Source organism: Periplaneta americana, chromosome 7, assembly GCF_040183065.1.
Source record: "Periplaneta americana isolate PAMFEO1 chromosome 7, P.americana_PAMFEO1_priV1, whole genome shotgun sequence".
Classification (NCBI taxonomy): Eukaryota; Metazoa; Arthropoda; class Insecta; order Blattodea; family Blattidae; genus Periplaneta; species Periplaneta americana.
Genome location: NC_091123.1, coordinates 158,008,213 through 158,033,857, shown reverse-complemented (window position 1 = coordinate 158,033,857; position 25,645 = coordinate 158,008,213). Strand labels below are relative to the sequence as shown.

Here is a 25,645-nt window from a genome sequence, read left to right as displayed (position 1 = left end):
TTTCAAATTTGGGCCCCCAAATATTTTTTTTTTCAAAATATTTTTATTTGGTTGAGTTGCCACAGCTATGAGCTCTCTACATACAAAAAATTAATAATTTACACGAAATAGGAAAATCGTTTTAAAAAATACCATCCTCTCCCCTTAACTTTAATCATTACTTTCTCTGTTTTTAAATTAATGGCGCTTGGACAACTATGGCTTTGAACCCTTCTCTTCCGAATGTACCCTTTAATATCATTCAAGCTATCTCGTGACCTTTCCTGTCGCCAGCTCTTCCTTATCGCGTTGCTTCATTTGCATTCCTTCCGTCGGTGCGAGACCTATACTAAGACTAGAAGAGTTTGAATTATATTTCATATAATCACTCAAAAAACCTTGTGTGATAGACAAATTTTGAAAACAGATTTGAATTCAGCACGAAAAATTCTGTAAGAATAACCAATTACTTGACTTAAAAAAAATATGTTTAATTTTGTTGACCAGTGATATTTACCTTTTTGTTGACAGAGAGAAGGGGAGAGTTGGGTAGTATCGGACATCGGGTAATATCGGACAGTGCGTTTCTTTCATCTACCACCATATGGTAGTACCTGAATGACATGGTTACGTTTCTGTATGCGACGTCACAGAAACGTAACCATGTCAATCGGGTACTATCATCGTGTGGTAGATGAAAGAAACTCACTATCCGATATTACCCGATGTCCGATACTACTCAACTCTCCCCTACTCTCTGTTGTGTCTGATAGCAACAGCAGCAGTGCTGCTCATCGGAGTGACTACTACCGCGGAGGAATCGAAGATTGCGAATAAAGCTCTCCACCGGTGATCTCCGATACTACCGTAGGTGGAACAGGGGACATACGGAGGGATGCGGTGGTTCGGAGCGAAGCGACAGTTAGCTCAAGGACGACCGGCGCGTACGGACTGACGGTAGTTATGAGTGGAATAAAATGGCACCAAATCGGATATCCGTCGCATGGAAATTCTTTAATTTAGTTGAAGGTAATAATAAAGTCGCACACTGTAAACTTTGTGGACGAATTTACTGTAAGGGTGGTGGAACTTCGAATTTGTTAGACCATTTGAAGCGATCGCACAATCGCGAACTTGATGAAAACAATTACGCAAAACATTTCATACGATTTATTTTTAAATTGTTTTAGTGCTATTGTTCCCAAAGGTTCACAGTCTAGGAAAGTCTTGAAATTTCTCTAAAACTTAACTTTCGAGCCAATAAAAAACATATGAAATATTTACATGACGACTTGAGTTATATTTTGTTGTTTAGACAACTTGAATTATATTTTACTGTTTGGATTAAAATACTTCTGAATGAAACTAAAGAAACATGTGGTAATAATATAATTACAATTATTCTTAAGTTGATATCCGCTTATATTTTTATTACAGAGAAAGAGTGGCGCGTTTTAGAAGAGGCAGTTCAAATACTGACACCCTTTAACACAATAATCACAATCCTGTCCGGTGAAGAATCTGAATAAATTATGTTGGACAGTAAACTTTAACCCACTGATAGCCCACGTTTCTTTTGTTCCATTCTGAAGCTCCTTTAATATATTTTACGTTAAACTAAACCGATTAGAATAATAATTGACAAACCCTGTTTGCGATTAAACGAGAGTTTCTAGGAGAATTAAAGTATAAATGTTTACATTACCTACTGAAAATCTTTATTTCTGCGTTAGTTTTGCAGTTAGATTGATCAATGACATAAAACTAATACGTCTTTCCACATTTACCATGGGTAGCTCAGTTGGTAGAGCAGCTGGCTACGGATTGAAAGGTCCGGGGTTCGATCCCAGGTGGTAACAGGATTTTTTCTCGTTGCCAAACTTTCAGAACGGCCCGAGGTTCACTCAGCCTCCTATAAAATTGAGTACCGGGTCTTTCCCGGGGGTAAAAGGCGGTCAGAGCGTGGTGCCGACCACACCACCTCATTTTAGTGCCGAGGTCATGGAAAGCATGGGGCTCTACCTCCATGCCCCCCAAGTGCTTTCATGGCATGTTACGGGGATACCTTTTACCTTTTACTATGAATTCCAAAACTAGAAAAAAAAAAATCTGTGAGCTAACGTAGCACTTTAAGCAACACAAAAAAGAGCCGAAGAAACAGAGAGAGATTAGCATAAAGGAGAGAATATACAACAACAAATTACAACTTATTTTAAAAGATACGCGGACGTCAGCGGACTCGAATCACTACCTGATCCGATTAAAGGAATGCTCAGCGGAAAGTGTATGTCTGCGCCACAGCACATATACAACCTGCGCGGCATCAATCGGAGGTAACCGGAGGTAAGTGAGCACCACTAAACAACAGTGTATACATGACTAAGACACTGGAAAAGATTAAAAAACGGGCTCTCAGGTATTGTCGGAAAAATTCACCATTAAAATGGGACACACTCAAGGACAGGAGAACGCGAATTCGATTATGCGCACTTTTCAAAACATACAGAGGTGAGCCTGCCTGGAGAGAAATAAAAAATAGGTTGCAGCCGCCAAATTACTCTTCAAGGAACGACTACTCTTATAAATCATACTATCAGGGACTGGAATGCTTTACCTGCAGACTTACTAAAGGCTTTACCAACAACCAAAAATGTATTTAAAAATAGGCTTAAGGACTTTACTAATAGACGATAATTATACACAGCATTTAAAGGGTATAATTGATATTTTGTTATTGAAGTGTTCCATCAGTGAAGAATCATGTTGTGTCAGTGAAGTGTGTTGTGTGAGTGAAATGTGTTGAGTAAGTGAAACGTGTTCCTGTCAGTTTATAGTGGCAGTGCAAAGTATTTGAACAGTGAAATGTTTTTGAAGTGTTAGTGAAATCAGGATAGAATCAGTGAAATGTGTCGTAGTTCCAGTGCAGTGAGTGAGTTGACAGCGAAATGAGTGTAGTGTTGAAAGGTACTTGTGCAGATATGAACATATCATACTCGTGGGTTTTAGTTCGAACATAGGTTTAAGGTACAAATTAGATTTACTTTAAATGTTATTTTAACCGATCGTGCTTCATTTAATTTAGGATGTTCCCTTTTGTTATTATTATTATTATTATTATTATTATTATTATTAATTATTGTTAATATTAATTATTACTATTATTAGTAATTGTATATTTTATTAATTGTGTTTATTATTGTCTTTACTGAGTGTAATTAGTTACCACTGCCACCGGGTATATACCCATTGCAGTGTGAATAAATACATACATACATACAAAACGAAATCATGATTAGAGAAACGAGAGTAAGACAGCAATCTTGAGTACACACTTTCGAAACTAATTAAGATATCCATTACGGAATATTGTTTTAACGACAATCTTGCCGCGAACGTGATTTTCTGTCAAAGAGGAGAAAATTCGAGGAGGGGGCAGAGCCCACTCAAACAGAATATTAGATAGTGTGTGCGGGCGGCAGTGAAACACGGCGTACTACAGTTTGTCAGTCCCCGCGGTCTTGCGGTGTAAGGAGCTTACGCTCCGAGCACAAAGTGCAAAATGTCTCCTCCGGGTCATAGACGTGTGTTCGCAAAGTAAGAGACACGGCTCTGCAATGTGACACACACATCAAGAACGCATATTGAACAGAGATGTGCTGATACAAAGACAGAACAAACTAGAATTTTTTAACACTCTAAAAATATGATTTAAAACAGTCTCTTATCAACAGACAATAAGTTCTGTAAGGACAATGGAAAATTTTCTCCACGCTTTCTTCACAATGACATAAATTAACGTTAACGTTATAAATGTTGCTTTATGATGTATTCTAAAAATAAGACAGTTGCTCAAAATTCGTATGAAATTAATGGTGTGAAGTTACATAGAGTAGAATCATTTAAGGATTTGGGTATTTATTTTACATACAACTTATGTTTTAATATGCACTTAAATCACGTGGTAATTGAGGGATATAGAAAATTAGGATTTATAATCAGAAATACAAAAGAATTAAAAAATATAAATACTATTGATACTCTATATAAAACTCTAGTTAGGAGTAAGCTAGAGTATGCGTCTGTAATATGGTCACCTCAGTTCCAGTCCCATCAGATGCAAATAGAAAGGATACAGAAACGATTTTTATGTTATTTATATTTTAAAAAACATCACGTGTCGTCTTATGACAAGCAAATTTCATATAATCAGTTGCTTTTTTAATTTTGTTATAAAACTTTAAAATATCGACGATTAATAAATAGTCAAATTTTACTGTATACGACTGTTAACGGTATATTGAATAACAGTTCAATGTAAAAAAAAAACAGAATTACGTCATAGGCAATCTTTTGTTATTCCCATTCCTAGAACTGTTTTCTTCCAGAACTCTCCATTGTTTGTTACGTGTAATACTTACAACTCTCTGTCTTTAAACTGTGATTCTCAATTAGATTTCAGTTTAACAGTTGAAAAATTTCATACAATATTAAAAGGAATTGTATTTCCTTAGATATTTAAATTATGAAGAAGTGTATTATAATGTTTTTACTCTAGTTCTAAAATAATTTTGTATCATTATATTGACATTTGGCACTATATTAACATCTATTATCATTATGTATTTTCTTTCTTTCGTTTGTGTTGTTTGTTTTGTTTTTTTCTTATTATGTATTTTGTGTATGTATCTGTGTAAGCCACCTGTAATTGGAAGCCCGATTCTGGTGGTGGTGGATTTAAATAAATAAATTAATAATAAGAATTTCAAAATTAACGTAACAATCATATACATATAAATTGTGGATACGTACATGAAACATAATAAATGCTGTATCTTTATATTAGTATTATATTATTTAGTACATAAAGCTCTATTGGTGGAATTAAAGTAAAGTTTTTAATGTAAACTCTATATATACAATATTCAATTTAGGCAGTGTAACAAACGTAACATTTTTATTACAGTCTGAAAATATAGACATAAACTAAACAATTTTTCTGTGATTTAGTTGTTTACAAAATGAAACTATAAACTTCATGATTAATAATGTATTCTGGATAAATGTCGTTGAAAATGTCGTATGTTAATTGTAAAATACTGGTTTCATTTTTAATTCAAATACACCAGCCATTCCTCTAAAATCCTTATGATAATTGTAAAAACTGGATTAACTTTTTTCCGGCAAAGACGTCAACCATTTTTATAAGAATAAAGTACAGGTTTAATTTTTCACAACAAGGATATAAACAATTGCACTGAAAACCTTATGGTAAGAATAAAAATCTGGTTTCATTTTTTTCACAGAAGAGATACGATATGGCATAACGTAAAGTGATTTTCTATTAGTGTATTTTAGATTACTAGGTATATTGAAAAGTTAAAATCGAAATGTAACATCACTGTCAATTCATTAAGAGTGTTTAAGCCACTACATTATGCAAATATTTCATGAGTAGAAATTGATTACCAGCCTAAATTACAGAAAACATTTTGCGGGTCAGCCAAAATAAAGTATGACCTTCAAGAAATCCATAATACTAGAAAGATAGGAAATTATCGTTTCACTGAACGAAAAGCATCATATAAATATATGGAAAGAAAATAAGGTCCCTGAGCCAAATACCGCCATGCATACCTTTAACGCCACCCTATTAAAATTTGTTAATGACACAAGTTTTCGGTAGTGCACTACTGTAGCCTGCATTCGCTTGCAATCTAGTGATGAAATGAGTTACTAGCTGTCCGCTGACATTTACGAGTGACATTATATTCCATCATTTTCCTGTTGTGTGTTGATAGTGAATGGCTGTTCTTATATCAAGGTAAGAGGCAATATTTTATTTTGTGTGTTGAGCAAATAATAACTATATTAAACTATATATTTTCGTGATCCTTAAACATTCTTCTATGTATAGAAAGTATTTGCTATCTATAAAATTTGAAAATGTTAGAGAAACAGGCATGTCATGTTATCAAGTACTCAGTATCGATTTAACGCCATGTGGCGTTAAAGGTTTAGAGACAAAATTTTAGGTTATGTTAGTACTAAGGCTGACAGTACAGCATCAGTGTGAAAACATCAGGAAAATCACTAAGATTCAACTTACAAATGTTCACAGTGTGTAGTGATGATATTGGTTTAATTGCTTAACGAACTCTTATTTTTTTTTATTTTACATAACTTAATTTTTTGTTTTACTTATTGTAAAACATTCATATTAAACTAAGGTAAATGCTTTTGTGTTTAATAACTTTCTACTGTGTCTCATTGTCTCTTTTTTTAAGTAAGGAGTCACTGGAAAACATATTTTCCTAATCCATCTGGTGTTTCAGTTTCAGATCAAGAATCTTTCATTAATATTGAGTGATTTTGTATCTTTTATTAACAGAAACTCAAATTTTGTCGCTTAGTTCAATTTGTGTTGCTTAGAAAAAATAATTAATTAACAATATAAGTGTATAGGTTACTAGAAAATAGGTGGCTTTAATTGGACAACCTGTTACTAATAACGCCAGTTTACAAAGTTTTCCTATTTGAGTTCTAATTCTTGTTCGGTATATAATATATCCATTTTCATTGTGCTATTTTGTAAAGATAAGATTACGGTTCTCTTTAATAATTTTCGTGTTTGTACATAACTTATTTCCAGAGCAAAAGTGACTGAAGTGTTAAGGTGGCGTTATTTGGTACGTGTACCTTAGTCCACGCAGCGACGATGCCACGAAACCTGGACAAAATATTCTTTTACGCACATTCATAACGAATAGTTCGTTAACAATTCCTGACCATGTATTCCATTATAAAAATATGATTCTAAAAAGCAAATTATAATTAAGGTATACGTCTTATTTATACAAATACTACTGAAACCCATCAGCTGATTCTTTGTAGACATTTGAGTAGATCGAAACAGATGACTAGCGAAATGGAATATTTGGTTAAATCTTGGTGATTCTAAATGACAATCAATGACTTCAATCTGAAATGGAAATGAGCATGAAAATTTGGCAGAAATTCTCAAATTTGTTGTTTTAGTTCATCTCTCTCGTAGATGTAACTCTGATTTTCAGTGTCGGGATACTTATATTTGTTTGTGATTACATAAAATAATATTATTCCTGGCGTACAATAAAGATTTCGAGATAAAAGACGAATACGATCAGCAACAGAAAACACTTTCACATTTATGAGATATCAAATTAACTGCAACTTTTACTAATAAAACTGATGGCTGTATTACTCACGTGGTGTCAACAGTGTGTGATGGGGGAGCGCATGCTAGGGGTCACGGGTTCTGTAGGCCTCAAATCCAATGACAGTAGCTGACTACCGAAACCGTCATTGGTCCGGCTTCTGTTTCACTCGGATCTGGAAAGAAAGAATGCAAATGTTACAACAATAACTTACTGATGCATACTGAAATATTTTTGCTGCATTTTAATTACAATTTATTTGTAATCTCCAATATTACATGATTCGATTATGTTATTTAAGATACAGTACAGTCTCTGTTATACAGTGTTCAGTTTAACACAAGAGTATTTATGATATTCTTCGAGAAGAAATTCCACTGACTTCAAATGTAGACTGTTAAAAATGAAGAATAACATTATGGTCTACGAAGGAAAGCATATCACTGATAAGTGGTCTGGTATTTACATAGGTTGGATAAAAAGTTATGGCAATACTGCTGTCACGTGACGATGATGCCTTCGAGAGCTGCCAGCTGTGTGGACATGAACAAGGACTGTTATATGAGTTAGTGCAGCCAGCGGCGACAACACTCTGTCAATCTCTGCAGTGAGTAGAACGTTGACTTTCATAGGGATAGTGCGAGCGCCCTAAGACTACGTTTACAAAACTAGAGCAACGTTCCTGGATCAAAATTGAAGTGACACGAGGTCGTAGAGCACAAGAATGTTTTCAGGGACTGCGTGAAGCATGTGCCGATGCAGCGTTGCCATATCGCACAGCGGCACGATGGGTTAAAGCGTTCCGGGAAGGCAGGGATCCCGTTCAGGACAACCTCCGTACAGGACGACCCCGCGTGGAGGACAACACAGTTCAACTCCTTGCTTCCCTGTTGGATGCTGATCACCGATGGACTGCGCGTGAGTTAGCAGCGGAAGTCGGAGTATGTCACAAATCTGTGCTCCACATTCTGCAAGACATTCTGGGTTACCGCAAAATTACAGGGCGTTGGATACCCTATGAAATTTCAGAGGTTTAACAATGGCACCGCTATGCAGTCGCACAGCCTTGTTGGACCGGTACCAAAGGAAACATGAAAACTTTTTTGGACGAATCGTCGTTATGGACGAAACCTGGGCTAGCTCATACGAACCAACCAAACTTGAAACGTCAATCAAATTAATGGAAGCATCCAGGTTCTTCGCCCTACACAAAGTGCTATGAAGGTGATGTTCATTGTGGTGTATGACATTGATGGGGTAACACTGCACCACGCTGTACCTCCAAGGCAGACGGCAAACGCGGACTACTACTGCAGGTTCCTACAGCACCACCTTCGTCCAGCCCTCAGGAGAAAACGACGACACTTGGTGGTACAGAATCCCATCATTCTTCATGATAATGCAAAGAGTCACGCCGCTGCTGCTGTCAAGGACCTCTTGCGCCGCTGGCAATGGGAGATTCTGGAACATCCACCGTACTCACCCGATGAGTCAATGCGATTACGATCTTTTCACCAAAGAGAAAGAACCACTGCGAGGGACCCGGTACAATACCAGAGATGAACTTATCCGTGCTATAGGGCTATCAATGTGGAACATCAACAAAGATGGACGCGCTGAAGGTACAACGCCTTCCAAACATTTGACAAAATGTGATAAATAAGGGGGGCGACTATATTGAAGATACGTAAATGTTGTACCCCTGTGAATAAAGCCATGTCAGAAATATCGAACTGTTGCCATTACTTTTTATCCAGCCCTAGTAGTTAGAGTGTAGATAAGAGAGACGAGATAAAAGATAATTTGGTGATGAGGTGTGCAGAATTCGAAAGACTAAAGACAAGCAATGTGAAGTTGCATATTTCTTGAATCAATCTCCATCCGCCATTTCCTAGAGTATTTATTTTACGATGCATTACAAAATTTAAACAGTGATATCTATAAAACTATTTAACCTATCAAAAACATCTCTTCTTTTCTAAATGTTAAGCAACTTATGGACTGTAGTCATTCTTTCAAATGAAACCTTATTTAACAGACCGGAACTTGAACGTCGCAGGACATAATCTTAACTTTCTATAAAATTAATACGCAAGTATTAATAACAATATAATAATAATAATAATAATAATAATAATAATAATAATAATGCTACTGGAGCTAAATGGCAGCCGTGAGCAGTATGGGATGAAGATACATGCAAATAAGACGAAAAGCATAGTCATAGGAAGAAAAATACAGAAGATAAACTTGCGAATTCTAAATGAGGCAGTAGAGGAAGTGGACAGCTTCAAATACTTGAATGAACTATAAACAGTAACATGAGCTGTTGCCAGGAAGTCAAAAGGAGAATAGCAATGGCAAAGGAAGCTTTTAATAGAAAAAGGAGCCTCTTCTACGGATCTTTGGAAAAATAATTAGGGAAGAGACTAGTGAAGTGCTTTGTATGGAGTGTGGCATTGTATGGGGCAGAAACATGGACATTACGACGAAGTGAAGAGAAGCGACTAGAAGCATTTGAAATGAGGATATGGAGAAGAATGGAACCTGTGAAGTGAAAAGAATAAGAAATGAAGCTGTGTTGGACATAGTGGGTGAAGAGAGAATGATGCTGAAATTGATCAGGAAGAGGAAAAGAAATTGGTTGGGTCACTGCCTACTGAAGGATGCATTGGAAGGAATGGTGAACGGGAGAAGAGTTCGGGGCAGAAGAAGATATCAGATGATAGACGACATTAAGATACATGGATGATATGTGGAGACAAAGAGGAAGACAGATAATAGGAAGGACTGGAGAAAGCTGGGTTTGCAGTGAAAGACCTGCCCTTAGGAAGAACACTAAATGAATGAATGAAAAATAAAATGCAAATCTTTTTCAACAATAAGTATAGTACGTAACTTTATACACATGAGATATTTTACTACAGACCATGCAGTAACTGAGCCCATCAATTTAAAAAGAAAACATGACTCTATCATGGTTGCAACAGAAATTAGTTCAGTTGAAAACAACCGCTACAATGACTTTCCATTGTTGCAGGATGCATAATTAACAGAACGATTTATTTCACTGTAGTTAGATTATTTCATTTCATTTAATTTATTATATTCCATAGATCTTACATGAGCAATGAAGCTTTAAGATGTGGAACAAGTCAAAATTTTACAAATTACAATTACAATTTTTACAAGTTTTAAAAATTTTTACAATATTTACAGTTTACAATAAATTTTGTAATTTTCTACAATTTTTTTTTTAATATTTTGGGGAGCTATAGTGAGATGATGTGAGGCCCGAGGATTCGCCAAAAGATTACCCGGCATTTGCCTTATGGTTGGGGAAAACCTCTGTAAAAACCCAACCAGGTAATTAGACCATAGGGGGTGAAATGAAGTGAGGGTGAGGACTCGCCATGGACCATCCGGCTTGTGTGTTGTAAATTTTTCAAAATGTACAAGAGAAATTTCTAAGAGTAAATCTGAAGTCTCAAGTCATAACTTAAAATAATCCCTAACCCAAAAATATCGCGTATCAATTAGTGGTGATATGTGACTTAAAGACCTGTGATTTTGGCGCTGTGATACATCTGTCACTGGTTCAGACTGTGACTACAGTTCCAAAATCACAGCTCCGAGCTGTGTTATGGTTGTGTGTAGGAGCGTATGTTCTCCCAAGAATGTTTAGGAATGATTAAGTGAATCATTTGTAGACGAATCTAGCGATTGCATGGCTTCAGTATCTACCAGTTTCCGACGTTAACCTTTTGAGTAGGATGTCGCCACATGCTTAAGAAAACATTATAATGATGGCTAATGTTGGGACTTTAGGAACAGATTATAATATTGTGTATTATTAGTAGTAATTCTGATTCAATTCACTATATATAATTAAATTAATAATAATTTAACAATATATTCAGTTTATAACCAATTAACAAGAAAGTTTGTAATGACTATAGCTTTGATTATAACTATCGATAGGATTATCGATTGTAGGAACAACAGTCGATAGTACTATCGATACTATCGTGACTATCACCCATCTCTAGTTACAGTCCACTTTACTATCGATTTAGTAAATATAACCAAGTCTGGACCATACGGGTATTCCATATGAAATCGATCAGTAAAAAACCTCGCATTTTTTTTGTATTCTAATTTTTTCCCTATTTATACAAGGTGCTGAGGAGAGTGCATTTTCAAAAATATACTATCGAAAGTCAAACGGTTTTCGTATTATTGAGTGACAAATTTAGCATATTTTATAAAAACAAGCCTCTTTCAGCGCTCAGAACTCTGGAACCATTTACTGCAGAACATTGAACGGGAGCTCATTTTGAAGCTGACATTTGGTAGGTTATGTTGAGAAGTAATCCTTATTTTTATTGTACACAGAGAGAGAGAGAGATAATCTGATTTTACTTACTTTTAGGCTTTTCGACAATCTGTAAAAATGTAAAAAAATACTGAGAAAAAACCATGCATTATTAAGAGGGATTCGGCATTGTTTGCTTAGTGGTATGGCAATAAGTTTCGAGGGTATTAAATAGATTATTTTCACAAGCACTGGCCGAGAGCTGAAGATAAGCGAGCGTTGGGCGTCGTTTTACTCCTGTGTTTATGAAAACTTGTCATAAAGCTAGCACAGCCATGCGCTGCTAGACGACACATCACGTGTTTATGTCTCCTGGCCTTGCTTGTCTCGGTTAGCTCCCATCTCACAGTCAGCTGGTTAGTTCACGTGTGTACTATTTATTTTCTTTATTTGATATTTTCAATACTTTCTTAGCAACGTGCCATCAGTAAAACATATGTGTTTATTTGTACTTTAAATGCGGAATCTAACTATATATTTTTAAAATATTTTTTCGGTGGCAAAGCCGTCTTAATGAGGAATAATCTAAATTTCTCCATTTCCATAAAAAGTAAGAAAATCTGTTTATATGTCAATATAAACTTTAATTTCTCAGCATCAAAATAAACCATGATTTTGATTATTAGGTGAAAGGGCTTCGGAGCTATAACAGTTTAAAGTTGCTAATTTTATGAAAATGAGTATTGCTAAAAATAGGGATGAATGGCGGAAACTCCTATGGACAGCCAGGACCCATGATCGGTTGTCGAGCTAAGGATGATGATGATGATGAATTTTATGAAAATACTATACATTTAAATATTTTTAATTTAAACACTATGAAGTTCAGATGCCTCAAACTTTGCACAAAGCATTGCATCACAGTTCTCTATGTACGAAAAAGGTTTCATTGTATTTAGAAATTGTAAGGTCAAATTTCTCTATATTTCGGTCGATCTGAGATGGAAGAGCTCATACACTTTACTTGCCCTGTGTTTGAACTTTCATTGTTCCTTTAGTCGTTACACGTTTTCTACGCACCACTGACACTGAAAGAAATGCCATTCCTCCCTTTTGCAAGATATGTAATAAAAATTATACGTGAATTCCATAGGATATTGTGCCAATTCACAGACTCGTACAAAAGACTATTGCAACTTTCTGACCGGAAACCAGATCTCATTAAGAAAAGAAATTTTCACCACAAAAAAGTTTCATTTTTCATTCAGACAATTCGTAGCTTCGAACTGCGTGGAGACTTCTGAAATCCTAACATTGACGATAGTAAAATGGAAGGCAATTACATCAGAGTAAGAGGAGCTTCAGGCCATGCACTTTTGACAGAGATCTTACATGCCTCCATAATGCCAGGCAGTTAAATCCGTTGTCATATCTGGAGCAGACTTTTTTTTCCCTAAGCCCCGAAGCACTTTGTGTGGCAGTCACGTCAAGGCCGACGATCGGGGAAGCAAAATACAGAGCAATCGAGTGAGAATGTTCCCCATGCTTACGTGCAATTGCATTTCAACGGTCAAATTTCTTCTTTCTTTTGAGCTCAAGATGTCGCCGACTTTCTTGCTTCTATTTGTTTGTTCCCCAAGCACTCTGCCTTGTACTTTAAAGCGTTATTATGGTAAGGCATTGCAAACGTTCTTGTTTGATAACAGTGAGATCACAAGGCATGGCTTCCATTTTATTAACCATTGCTTTCAAAAGAATAGGACTTACGACAACATTCTTTCCACCTATGTGAACCAATGGGAATGATAAGATTACGGTCTTAACAATCAGCAAGTGGAATTGTTGTTGGTGTACTTCTTTCCTTAAGGGAGATGATGGGTGAAATTTCTATTTTCTACATTTTCGAGCTACGTCTTTGATATTTTGTACACATAATCACAGTGTGACAGATAATGATGTAGTAGTAGTAGTAGTAGTAGTAGTAGTAGTAGTAGTAGTAGTAGTAGTAGTAGTAGTAGGTTTATTTTGCCTGGCAGAGTTCAGGCCATGAGGCCTTCTCTTCCACTCAACCAGGTTTCAATAATATACATGAAATACAAAATTAGATTATAAAAGAACGCAAAAGAAAATACCTTAAAAATTACATAAAATAGAGTAGAAAATTACAATAGTCAAGATCTGTTACATAATATAAAATTACAAATAGTCAAGATCGGTTACATAATATATAAAATAAAGTAGAAAATTACGCATAATCAAAATCAGTTACATATCATAAGGGGAATATACACTCACACACACACACACACACACACACACAATTTATAAGACCTAAAATGCTCGTGATAAATTCGACGATTAATTCACTTGAGATATATTATACAGTTACTATACTAATAGGAGAATACATGTGGGTTACAAGACATAAAATGTTGATTAGCAAAGTCGTACTAAATGGCATACAAATACAAATGATTAAATAATATATCAAGATAATAAAAAAAGAAAAGAAAAAAAAGAAGAAGAGAGAGGAGAAAAAAAATAACAACTTGGTCATTTAAGACTATTTAGAAACTTCCGGAAGAGTCTAGTTGTGTTCATTAAAAACATTTTTAAGTAGAGTGTGCTTAAAAGATTTTAGACTCCGACTGCTCCTGATTTCCTGTGACAAGGAATTCCAGGAACGTGCTGTGTGTATTGTGAAGGAAGCAGAGTAGAGAGAGATGTTTGATGGAATGGAATTGATAGAACAAGCTTATGCTGTGAACGTGTATCACGGTTGTGGTGGGATGCTAAAAGTGTGAAGCGAGGAACTAGGTAAATAGGTGTGGAATTATTTAAAATCTGATACAGCAAACAGAGTGAATGAACTGAACGTCTATCTCGTAAACGAAGCCAAGATAATTGAAAGAAATACTCGGAGACATGATCATAGCGACGGCTGTTAAAAATGAAACGAACACAAGCGTTATGAACACGCTGAAGCCTCAATGACAATTCAACACTAAGATCATTATACAAAACGTCGCAATAGTCAAAGTAAGGCATCACCAGTGTCTGTATCAAGATCTGTTTCAGTTTAGAAGGAAATAAATTTTTCAGTCTTTTCAGTGAATGCAAGATTGAGAAAGTTTTCTTACAGACATATTTTGCCTGTGCATTCCAGCTGAGATTCGAGTCGAAATGGAAACCTAAGTTTTTAACCGTAGTACTGAATGGTATTATAGTATTATTTAAAGTCACTGGCAAAAGTGTATGAATGCTGATGGAAGATAGTAATCTTTGATGTCCTAGTAGAATTACTTGCGTTTTCCCGGGATTAAGGTTTAGCCCGCATTTTCTAGCCCAGCTGCTGATTAACGTAAGATCATGTTTTAATTTTGATAGGCTATCATTAAGTGAGTTTGGTAGTGAATGTATATATATATATATATATATATATATATATATATCTGAAGATCATCTGCATAGAGATGATGCTAACAATGTTTAAGGGCAGTAGAGATGTCGTTAATGTAAATAGCGAAAAGTAGAGGCCCTAGTACAGATCCTTGAGTGATTCCTGCCTGATGTGGTGAAGTTTCATTTCTATGAATCAATTAGATTCTGAGTTATTGACAAAATTATTATGAATAATTTGCATATTTCAAAATGAAATATATCGCTCAATTTTTTTAGTAAAATGTTTGAATTTTTTTTTGCAAGACAGTGGCATGCATATTTAGAAAAACATCACGCAGGGAAGAGAAGGAGAACCTACGACTTATCACCGAAAGTCCTCTCCCCATTGAGACTCCTTTATATATATACAAGCTCGCACACTATTTCTTTATCCAATTTGTTCAGCTGCTTGGTCCACTATAGTTCTGAACCCTTCATTTATACTGCCAGACTAGCAAAATCTAGAAAGGCCGATTTTATCTAGGGATATTAGCAATTACCTACACGACCATCACAACTGTGGAAGCGACATAACATAAATTCTCAATCGAGACTATTTCTGGAGGGTCATTAATTATATTAAGTTACTATAAATGGAATAAAGTAAAAATATTCCTATTTCAACTAAATTACATAAACGCGTGACTTTGAAGAAGCTCCTATAAGATTAAATCTTTGATACTCCCTCTGTCTGTATCGACCAGTTCTTGGAATTATACATATACCGCAATATATTTCGCATTAGGACAGAGTAGTTACACGGAAAGTTTGCTACTTAAACTTTCCGCACCGTATCGTGCTCTTACTGCTAAGTTTTGGCGCAGAAATTCCACTGCAGGTGATTTGTAATTTGCCATAAAATAATTAATCTTCTAGACAGTTACTTGACCTATTAAAAGGTGCAACACGAAAGCGCCATGAACTGAGATCCGTTCTCTGTTTAGCAACCGAGACCCAATTTCACAAGCGTTCTTACAATATAATCCAATCAGAAGGTTATGAAAACTTGGAATCGATCCCGTTAATGGGTGGGGTCGAGCGTGATTGGCCACGACTGTACACTTGCAATACAACAGCAGAGAATGGACATTAACAACTGCACGAGGAAGCAATTTGTATCATTTAGTTCCTCCAGCCCCCTTCCTTTCCCCGCGAGTCTGTGTGCAGGGTTTTCGGAATTGAAGTTTGATGGATCGATAGACAGCATTACTGATGCATACCTTCCCCATATCAAACTCGTGAGAGAATTGCGAACTACATATTTGATTTGATTAGTGCAACAGACTCCCGTAACCAGCTGAGTTAAACCGAAGATTGAGAAGCTATTCGGCTGTAACTTAATAGAATAAGGCAGTGGCACAAAAAGAAGTAACAAATATTAACAATTGAAGCGTTGGGCCGAATAAGGGTCTATGTTACAATCTGCTAACTGTGCAGGAGGAACAAAAATGTTGCAACGTAATTCCGCTCATTAATTTACTACCGGACGGGGAGCTAGAGTTATTCCATCAATATGTTTTGTAAACTAAGCGAAGTATACGATTGTACAGGGACATCATTTTATTTTTACTTCAATTTTTATTGTACCTCAGTTTTTGAATGTACTTCACTCCCACTACTTCTAATAATGAAGTTCCAACTCCACAAAGAGCCAAGACAGCAGATAGTAAGCAGTACTGGGTTACTGAGTATAGTACATTCCAGAAATATGTTCGCGTTTTCCAGTGACGAAAGAGCTTTCAATATTGAATCATATTTTCGCACAGGTACTGTCCGTTTGCCTACGTCGCATCCCGATTTCCCCCACCTGCTTCTGCTCGCCCCTCTGTGAAAGCTGGGCTGTCTTAGCTCTTTTCTGAAAACATTAATTTCTCTTAGGAATTGGACGTTTACGTAATATTATACAGCTGTTTAATTTAACTTAAATAAAAGGGCCTCGTTAAGTAATTAACTGTCACGTGATTTCCTCCCTTTCTACAATCATGCGGCATAACCACTTGGACGGACAGTAGATGGCATGTCTGAGTAATTTTATATTTTCGGGTCGGGCAGAAGTGAAGATTGAATTTACAGTACGTAGAGTAGGTATTGAATTATTTCAACATGAGTTACTAGTACGAAGGACGAAACTGGCAATTGGAATTAGATGCAATAGTCTATAGTGCGATAATATGCACAAAAGAACTGAAGCCTGTATCGAAATGAACGGCCACCATTTTCAAAATTGTGTTTAAATATTCATATTATGATTATTTTTCAATTTAACTTCTTTCTCTATATTGTACGCTAATGTGGTGTAGATAGTATAATATACACCGCATAATGAATACGTTCGCATGGATAACTCACTTCGTGAGTAAAAACACTTATTCTTAACACAGTACTGTACTTTGATTAAAGAAAAACCAAATGAAAATTATCATACTCAAAATCGCGATATTTCCTAGTTTACGTAAATGGATGAACTACTTTTCTTCCTTCCTATACCTGGTAGAGTGATTTGTGTTTTACGCCAGTATCATCGAACTCCAGTCTTGGAGGGGGGAGCAAGCGGTGTTTCCGGTTCTCTAAAGGTATAGTCAGGTTAATATTAAAAATGTTAGTAAAAAAAAAAGATGTCCCTGTATGTTATTTAAAGTCATATTACACATCATAGAAGTCTGTAACATTTTTAACTCCACAGAAATACTACTGGGGATTTGATTATTTGCAATCACACAAGCAGTAGTACAATTGTGATGATTAGGCCTGTGACATTGGAGCATGTTTACAGTGAAAGGAAGCCAACTCAACACAGAACATACATAGAGTACATAGCACCAATTGGTCCTGTGCAGTACAGTCTGCAAAGAGATTAATACACACATCCTTCTGAATTGCTTTCTAACTTTATTTAAATTCATTTCAGTCATTAGAAATTTTAATTCAACGTAGGCTTCGATGTATTGCCTACTACAAATATTTATTTTTTGGTTACAGTGAACAACAAGATGCATTTTCAAAGTTTCAAAAGCGAATGAGTGTCTACAACTGTCTAGTATGGACTTGAATCCAGAAAAGCTGCGTTCAACATCTGTCGAAACGACAGTAATGCCTGTGTTGTAAATTTTCTCAACTTAGTACGTTCGTAACGTAGCCTGGTGTGGAATTTTGCTTCCAGTGTATTTCTGTAAAAACTCGCGGAACGGCGTATTTGCGAGTTTGTTAAATGGTATGTCGGCAGATATAAATGCCTTACACATGTCTTCATAAAATGTTGAATTCGATACAGGGTACTTCTGCATTTTTCCTTGTTCTAGCCGTTTATGTTTCATTGTACTTACGTGTCTTTGAATGTTATATTCCTTGTTTATAGCAGACTTAATGCTGACATTGCAAGTTTACAATGGAGATTGTTATTTAGAATGCAGAATATTTCTGCACCATACTGTGAAACTAAATATTCTAATTTCCAGGACGTGTTTCTTTCCTTCTGAGCCATACTGTGGAGCGCACTACTTCACGACAGTCTGTACTTGAATGAACTGTACCGCGGACGTTGTGTCCAGTGTTACCAACAGTTGTTTATATAATCCCGCTAGATGGCTTTCGAAAACCCGCGATTTTCTAACAAATATCTCTAGATTTCAATGTGTACTTATTATTATTCAATAGTAATAATAATAATAATAATAATAATAATAATAATAATAATAATAATATAACAATAACGGTCAATATAGAGCATCCACCTGCCAATATAACGATATCCGCCCTCCAATATAACGAATATTGCACACTTTTATCATTCCCAATATGGCGTTATAAAACAATTTTGAACACTTTTATCCAGCCACAACATATTTCAATCATCCTTATTGCATTATAGCGTATATGTTACCGTTAAAACCCGAAATCCGACAAAACCAGTTTCAACTAGTAAATACTACTTTTAAGAATGCAGATAGAAAGCGAATTTTCTTAAGATCTAAAATCAATAACAAGTTAGGTTTGGATTGCTTAGGGCTCTTTAGACTTTTAGCAACCAAAAACCTATCTATATTTGCTTAAACTAGTTTTTACTAGTTGAAAATGGTTTTGACGGATTTCGGGTTTTAACGGTGACATATATAATATGGAATTACCACTACATTAACCCGCTCATATCTGGCCTCGGCCAGTATGATCCTAGGTTACGGCGTAGACACCAGACAGGTCCATTAGCTATATTATTGAGACAGGAGGACAGGGAGGCTGGCGTTACTCCCAGGTTTTGGTAGCCACGACTCAACTCCATGAGACTCCTTGGATAGTGCAACCGCTTTAAAATGACCTTGTCTTAACTGGGCTAAACATGTTTTCCTAAGGCGCTAAGACAAATGTCGGGATGAGCCCTAAAAGAAATGGGCCACGGACCTGCACTCATATCCCCATGAATCTCCCTATTTACTCTAAATTAATTAACAATTACATCTCTCCCCCCTCTTCGTAATTGAGCCATCATATAGCCAAATGGCTGGTCTCAAAATTGAGACGATTCAACAAGGCTCATGACAACAATCACCTCCTACATAACAGCCAAATTGGCTAGTCTCTTATATATGAGACAACTCATCCTGCCTAAGGTATTCTGAGGTTTTCCTAAGGCGTAAGACAAATGTCGGGATGAGCCCTATAAGAAATGGGCCACGGACCTATATGCCCTTCCCCATATATATTCCCCTTTATTATAAACGACGTATGCCCTAGTTCAGAACCTATAAATTGTCTATTAAATATACGAGGTCACTCAATTAGTCGCAATTTGAAAGGACAGGGACCTCTCAAATTGCAGATTTAGATTTCACGGCGCTTCTTCCGACGGCCTTCACATGCTTTGTCATCGAACAACAGATGACAGCGTCTCGCCACCCTAACGGCCAACACCAGCCATCCCCTCCTCGCCCCGTTCCGTGATCAATTGATCAAATCTCAGTCCCCCTCGCGTATGTGGTACCTAAGAGGTTACGTCCAATTTCGGCATCCCCTTCAAAATTTTCTAGAGCTCCTTCAGTGGAGCAGCGTAAACTGGAGTGAGACTAGTGGCCAACAGGCTTGGAGCTCTCACATACTTAGTTTTGTACAGCCCCCAACCCCTTGCAAGGACGCGTTTTGCGTACCTTTTAAATTTGTCCTCCCAATTCTCTTTTGATTTTTCGATTTTTCGATACATTAACACATCCATTATTTCACAAAACACACACTGAACGAATTAAATGTAATTATGAAAGCCGTCAATAATGCTAATATGAATTTCATTTCAGAAACTTTAAAGAGTAAAAACCGCTAGTATTCCCGCTAAGCGGAATAATATAATTTTACCCGCGAGACGGTTATCCAAAAAAGCTAGATTTAGCGGGAAAACCGCTGAATTGGCAAAACTGGCTGTGTCTCTCCCTACACACATACATTTGCATATACTCTGTGTTGGCTTTCTTTCACTGTAAACATGCTCCAATGTCACAGGCCTAGTGATGATATAAGCATGACCTTCCACCGCCGCGCCGCTAATGTACTGCACAACTGTACAACCCTAGTGCACGTCACCACTCAGTACTGCAGCTACCTCAGCTACTCAGCTGTGTTCCCACACGGGCTCGCTCCAGTTCTGTAATGCCAAAGCGGGGAGTATTCCTTGCCGGTCCTGGTCTATTGCACTGAACGAGGACAACACGAACTCGTAAAGGCAAAACCATTATAAAAACTATTGCTGTCTGTATTTTTAAACACAATCGTTTATACAAGCGTGACACAGCAACCAGAAGGAGAAGGGTTTCCTGTGAAATGAATAGCACTGATTTAAGCACAGATATTTTAATAATATGAATGTTGTGGTGGTACAGACTGCAGCGTTTTGACAGGAAACGAGACTCCTAATGCGATTTCTACGATTGATGTATAAAATTCGTGATGCCTAAAAATAGAATAGACACATCAGAGCCCGTGAGGCGCACACAATTTGGAAGGTAATAACGAAACTTTAGAAGGCTGACATTCTCGCGTGAGACGTGAAACGACAGTGTGAATCATATCTCTGGGGTAGGATTAGAAGTGCTAGTTCCAATGGTAGAGACACAATTTATACGTCAGAGTGACGGTTTACACCAGTGATGGGTAGATTCCTGCACTGTGTGCATTAGAGGTGAACAAATCTAACTGCCGCTCTCGCTCGCTTTATTCGTTGCATTTGTCTTTCGAATCTCGTCTCGTAACTCTCGTGCGCTTCGAGTCTTGCTCATCATCAGGCTTCGAGACTTGGGACCCGATACAATACGTTTACTGTGCATGCACTATAGGTTGTTGACTCGCTGCAAATAGATAGAGATGTGTTGAGAGGTAACAACGTTGCTTTTTAGAGTAGAGTACGGTAGTATGGGGAAATACACATATGTACATTCTGAAAGTAAATATACATTACACAATGATAATGTCAAAAGAATATGAAAAGCATTTATTCTCCCGTCTTTTATAAGCATTTGTATTTAATTATACACAGTGTTAATGGTGGAAATAAGCATGTAGCCATTTTAATTTTTTTTTTCATTTATCCTATTCGTCGTCTTTAGGAAGTGCAGTTACAGTATCGAATTGCAATATACCTACTACAAGATACATTCTCAGTGTCTCAAACGTAATTTTTTTCGGTTATCTGCCAAAGTTTGTACTGTAGAATGCTGCGCTCTACGTCGCATGACGTGATAGGAGCAAAACGAAAAAACCTAACATCATTGCAGTCTCTAAGAGACAGTCCTTTATTCTCGGGTGACTCTATGCCCACTAATTTACTGTTTATGTTAAACAATGTTCCATATTCGTTATTTTTACATAAAATTGATTTCCACTTCTGTTTTACACGTTCAGTAACCGATGTACTTGATGTCTCATTAATTCTCTGCATCATTTTCTGAGTTAATCTAAGGGCTTCCGGCATCTCTTGCTCTGACTTTTCTAACCGTGTAATAGTTTCAGACACAGTTTGTATGAAAACCAAATTATTCGTCAGAACCTTCAAATCCAAAGCGTTTTCCTTTGCGTATTTGTTGGCATTCATTCTACAGTACCCCCACCCACTGTACGTTTTACCACTATACTCAGTACGCCGTTATGCGGATTTCCCACTGAAATGCTCTATCCGGTCCGAAGTCTCGAAGCCTGCTCATCATTCTCGAAATAGCATTTGGACGGCGTGGAAAGATTTCGTAACTTTAAGTAACATACATAATAGAAATAAATAACATTAGAGATGTTTAACTTATAAAAAGGAAACAAAATAGTATCATAGTTATTTCATATGATTACATTGACAAGGCCCTTGTACTGTTGTAACTTCAGGCGTAATTATTTATAAATGGTCAATGAGAACTTTTTCACGTATTCATACATAATATTTGACGTTAATACGTAATGTATCAGCAAAACTATGCAGATTTGAATAACATTTCGTATCCCGCTAGCTCGTTTGTGCTATTACAATGATTACATTTATCAGATAATTCAATATTTACAATTTTATACAAATTAATGAAGGTTTTCATAGTGAATTGTATGGAATACAATGAGACACAAAGCGTCCACTAACAATCCAACTAGAGCTCTCTGCGGCCAATACCGAAATGAATTAATTGTCATTGTGAAAGAACAATTGGAATGTAATACATTTAACATAGAGATCTGGGCAATGTCCATTGTTACAGTTTTGTATGAAAATCTAATTTGGGAACAATAAATTGAGAGATATTAGTATGGCATTTTGAGAGTTATATTCGAATTAACGGTTTCGTAACCCTCTATTTGCATTGCTTCAAGAGGAAAATCATCTTAAGGTATTTGTACACCTTTACATACAAAAAAATTTGTTTTGCATAATTTTGCTCTGTAAAGTTTTATGCAATTGAGAATGGTACCAGAAAGAGAATGAAGTGAACAGATCCCTTGAAATTATATCTAAATTGTTCATAAAAATTATTATTTTTTTTTTATAATTTTGACATACAACTTGAAACATGATAGCTCATGCAGTTTTTAAGATAGAGCCACATTTTTTTCACTGTTTTATAGTTAGAACTATCCTTTAGTGCCTGACATAGAGCTATTTTTAATTTTCATTTACATTAATTAAATATCACCATATATGTAATTTACACTAATATTTTATGTTGCATAAATCATGTAAAAATTCATATATAATTAACACTATATTAATGTTATTTTACTCATTGTCAGGTACTAGGAGACAGCTCAAGTTTCAAAATGACATCAATATCTTCTTGGTATCACCATATTTGACTGCGATATCATGTTTAAAAGAATTAAATATTCTAAAATTACTATTTACAGGAAATGAGCCACAAACTTTCACAACCTAGAAGACTCCATCATCATATGTCACCCCTTAAGCACCTTCATGTCGATCCAGATTCAGCTTCTTTCTGCCTCTCAAATACCTCCGCCTTGTTTTAACTTCTGGTGGTAAATGTTTTTTTTTTTGGCATTTTGTCTCTATTTTTCATTGATGCAACAAATCCTGCAATGGTGTTTGTCCCAGGGTTTATGTCCATCCTCCTCAGAATTTTAATTTCTACTTTTGGACTCTTATTAAAATGACGTACAACATCATTGACACACAAATTTACAGTTTTGTGACTAACAGTAAAATATTATAAATTACGTCATTATGTAAAAACGTGTTTTCAACCTAATGATCATGCCCTGATATCTATGCAACTATTTTGGGACTAGAAAGAAGTTTATTTTACAAGCAATGCTGGAAGAGGGGATTGGCAGCTACGAGGATCACTCCAAAAGTAATCCACAATATTTATTTAAAAATTACATTTTTATCCTACAGCTTTGATAATTTCCTAGAATGTAGTTATATCCTTCAGGAACAATACGTCACTTTTTCACATAATCCCAGCACCATTCAATTGCCTTGCGCCACCTTGGAATGAGGGCCTGTATATCTGCACGATAAAAGTCTGGACCAACACGTCTGAGCTACTCTCTGGCTCCACTCACGGGAACGATTTAAAATAAATTTGAATACAAGGGGGAAGGATGTATCTATGACCTCCATAAATTGCAAAGGTTTAGAATAAAAAATAAAATTTAAAAAATGCTCTGCATTACTTTTGGATTGATCTTCGTAGAAGTGACCGTGGCTGATGACTCAGAATTTTGGAAAATGCGACTTATATGAAAAATCGTAAGGCATAAATCGAAAATTCTTATATCAAATTAAAGGGGAGAAAATTCTCTATTAAAATAGTTATATTTTGAAAATTATAATTTTTCATCATTTTTTGCGTTTTGTGGGCGTACATGTACCTTACCTTGTGTATAAATGTGACTTATTTCATGTTTGAATCCTAGGGAAGACTCAAAATTCCATATTAGAGTGACAGCGAGAAAATATGGCGAAGGTTATAGGAGATGGATAATTAAGAGAATTAGCGGTATACATCTTGATTACACAATTTTTTAACACTGTATCACTTTGGAATATGTATGATAAGACTTTCTTGTGTCAAGCATACAGAACAAATAACACTCTACAAAAATATCTCAACACACAAACAACACAAACAAACAAATACAACCACACAGGCGTATACAAACTCAAATATAACGAATGCAACAAATTCTACATATGACAGACAGACAGACAGACAGATCATTTCAAACACGTTACAAAGAACACATCACAGCCATAACAAAATTACAAAACACTTCTACATATGCAGAACACATCACAAAATGCTAACCACATTCACAGAGACATCAACACAGACATGGAAATACTACACATCCAACCAAAAAGCCAGAAACTAAACACACTAGAACAATATGAAATATACAGACACACGAAAACACACCCCAACGAAATTCTCAACACACAACTCAATTTCAGAACACACACACTCTTTGACTCTACATTACACCACACGAACACACCCTCACAGGAAACAAAACAAGAGGCGCCAAGACCAACAACGACCAGTTCTGAGGATGACACATAAAAGGTTGAAACATGTAAACAAGGTACGTTAGAATTTAACACAAGAAAGTCTTATCATACATATTCCAATTAGCAGTAGTTGAATATTCAAGAAAAACTGGTGATACAGAGGGAGAAACACTGTTCATAAACAAATATTCCCCAATCATATAACAGTCCATCTCGTTTCTGCGCTGATTCAATGATTTATACCAGTGGTTCTCAATCTATGGTCCTCGAGGCCCTTTATGTAACTCTGAAGGCTGAAAATCCCGACGTCGAGTTTTGGACCACCAGCCAAGCGGACGAAAAGGCATTGGACGCCCTAAAAACAAGATGGACTGATCGAGTTTACCCTCGGAACGGGTAGATGGCGCAATTTTTTAATGGTATATTATGATGATATACCCTTCTACCACTTCCCATTCCGAAAGTGATTTCTGATATGCAAGGTGTTTATTTCACAGCATGAAATGTTTTGTATTTGAACTGTTGAACACCATGAATACTTCATCTCGCCACAAAATTGTAATCTTGTAAAATTTTGACTTTTTCCCAATCTTAGAGCTTCAATGCTCACGTAAAATCTATGAAATAGGATAAAGGAAATGAAATGGAAATGAACAACACGTTGGTGGTCATATTTAATTTCATCGTTTTTTATTCTACCTTGTTGTAATGAACTCCCATTTCTTTACGAAC

The 25,645-nt window shown here is 36.1% G+C and overlaps 1 protein-coding gene across 3 annotated transcripts in view; it reads right to left on the bottom strand.

Annotated features, from left to right (window-relative positions):
- Positions 1-25,645, bottom strand: part of LOC138703637 (acetylcholinesterase-like) — a 2,088,928-nt gene that overhangs the window by 801,526 nt on the left and 1,261,757 nt on the right. For all 3 annotated transcript variants that reach the window (XM_069831694.1, XM_069831692.1, XM_069831693.1), the window contains one exon: positions 7,224-7,347. The gene's annotated coding sequence lies outside the window, so the exon portion shown is untranslated. The remainder of the gene's footprint in view (positions 1-7,223; positions 7,348-25,645) is intronic.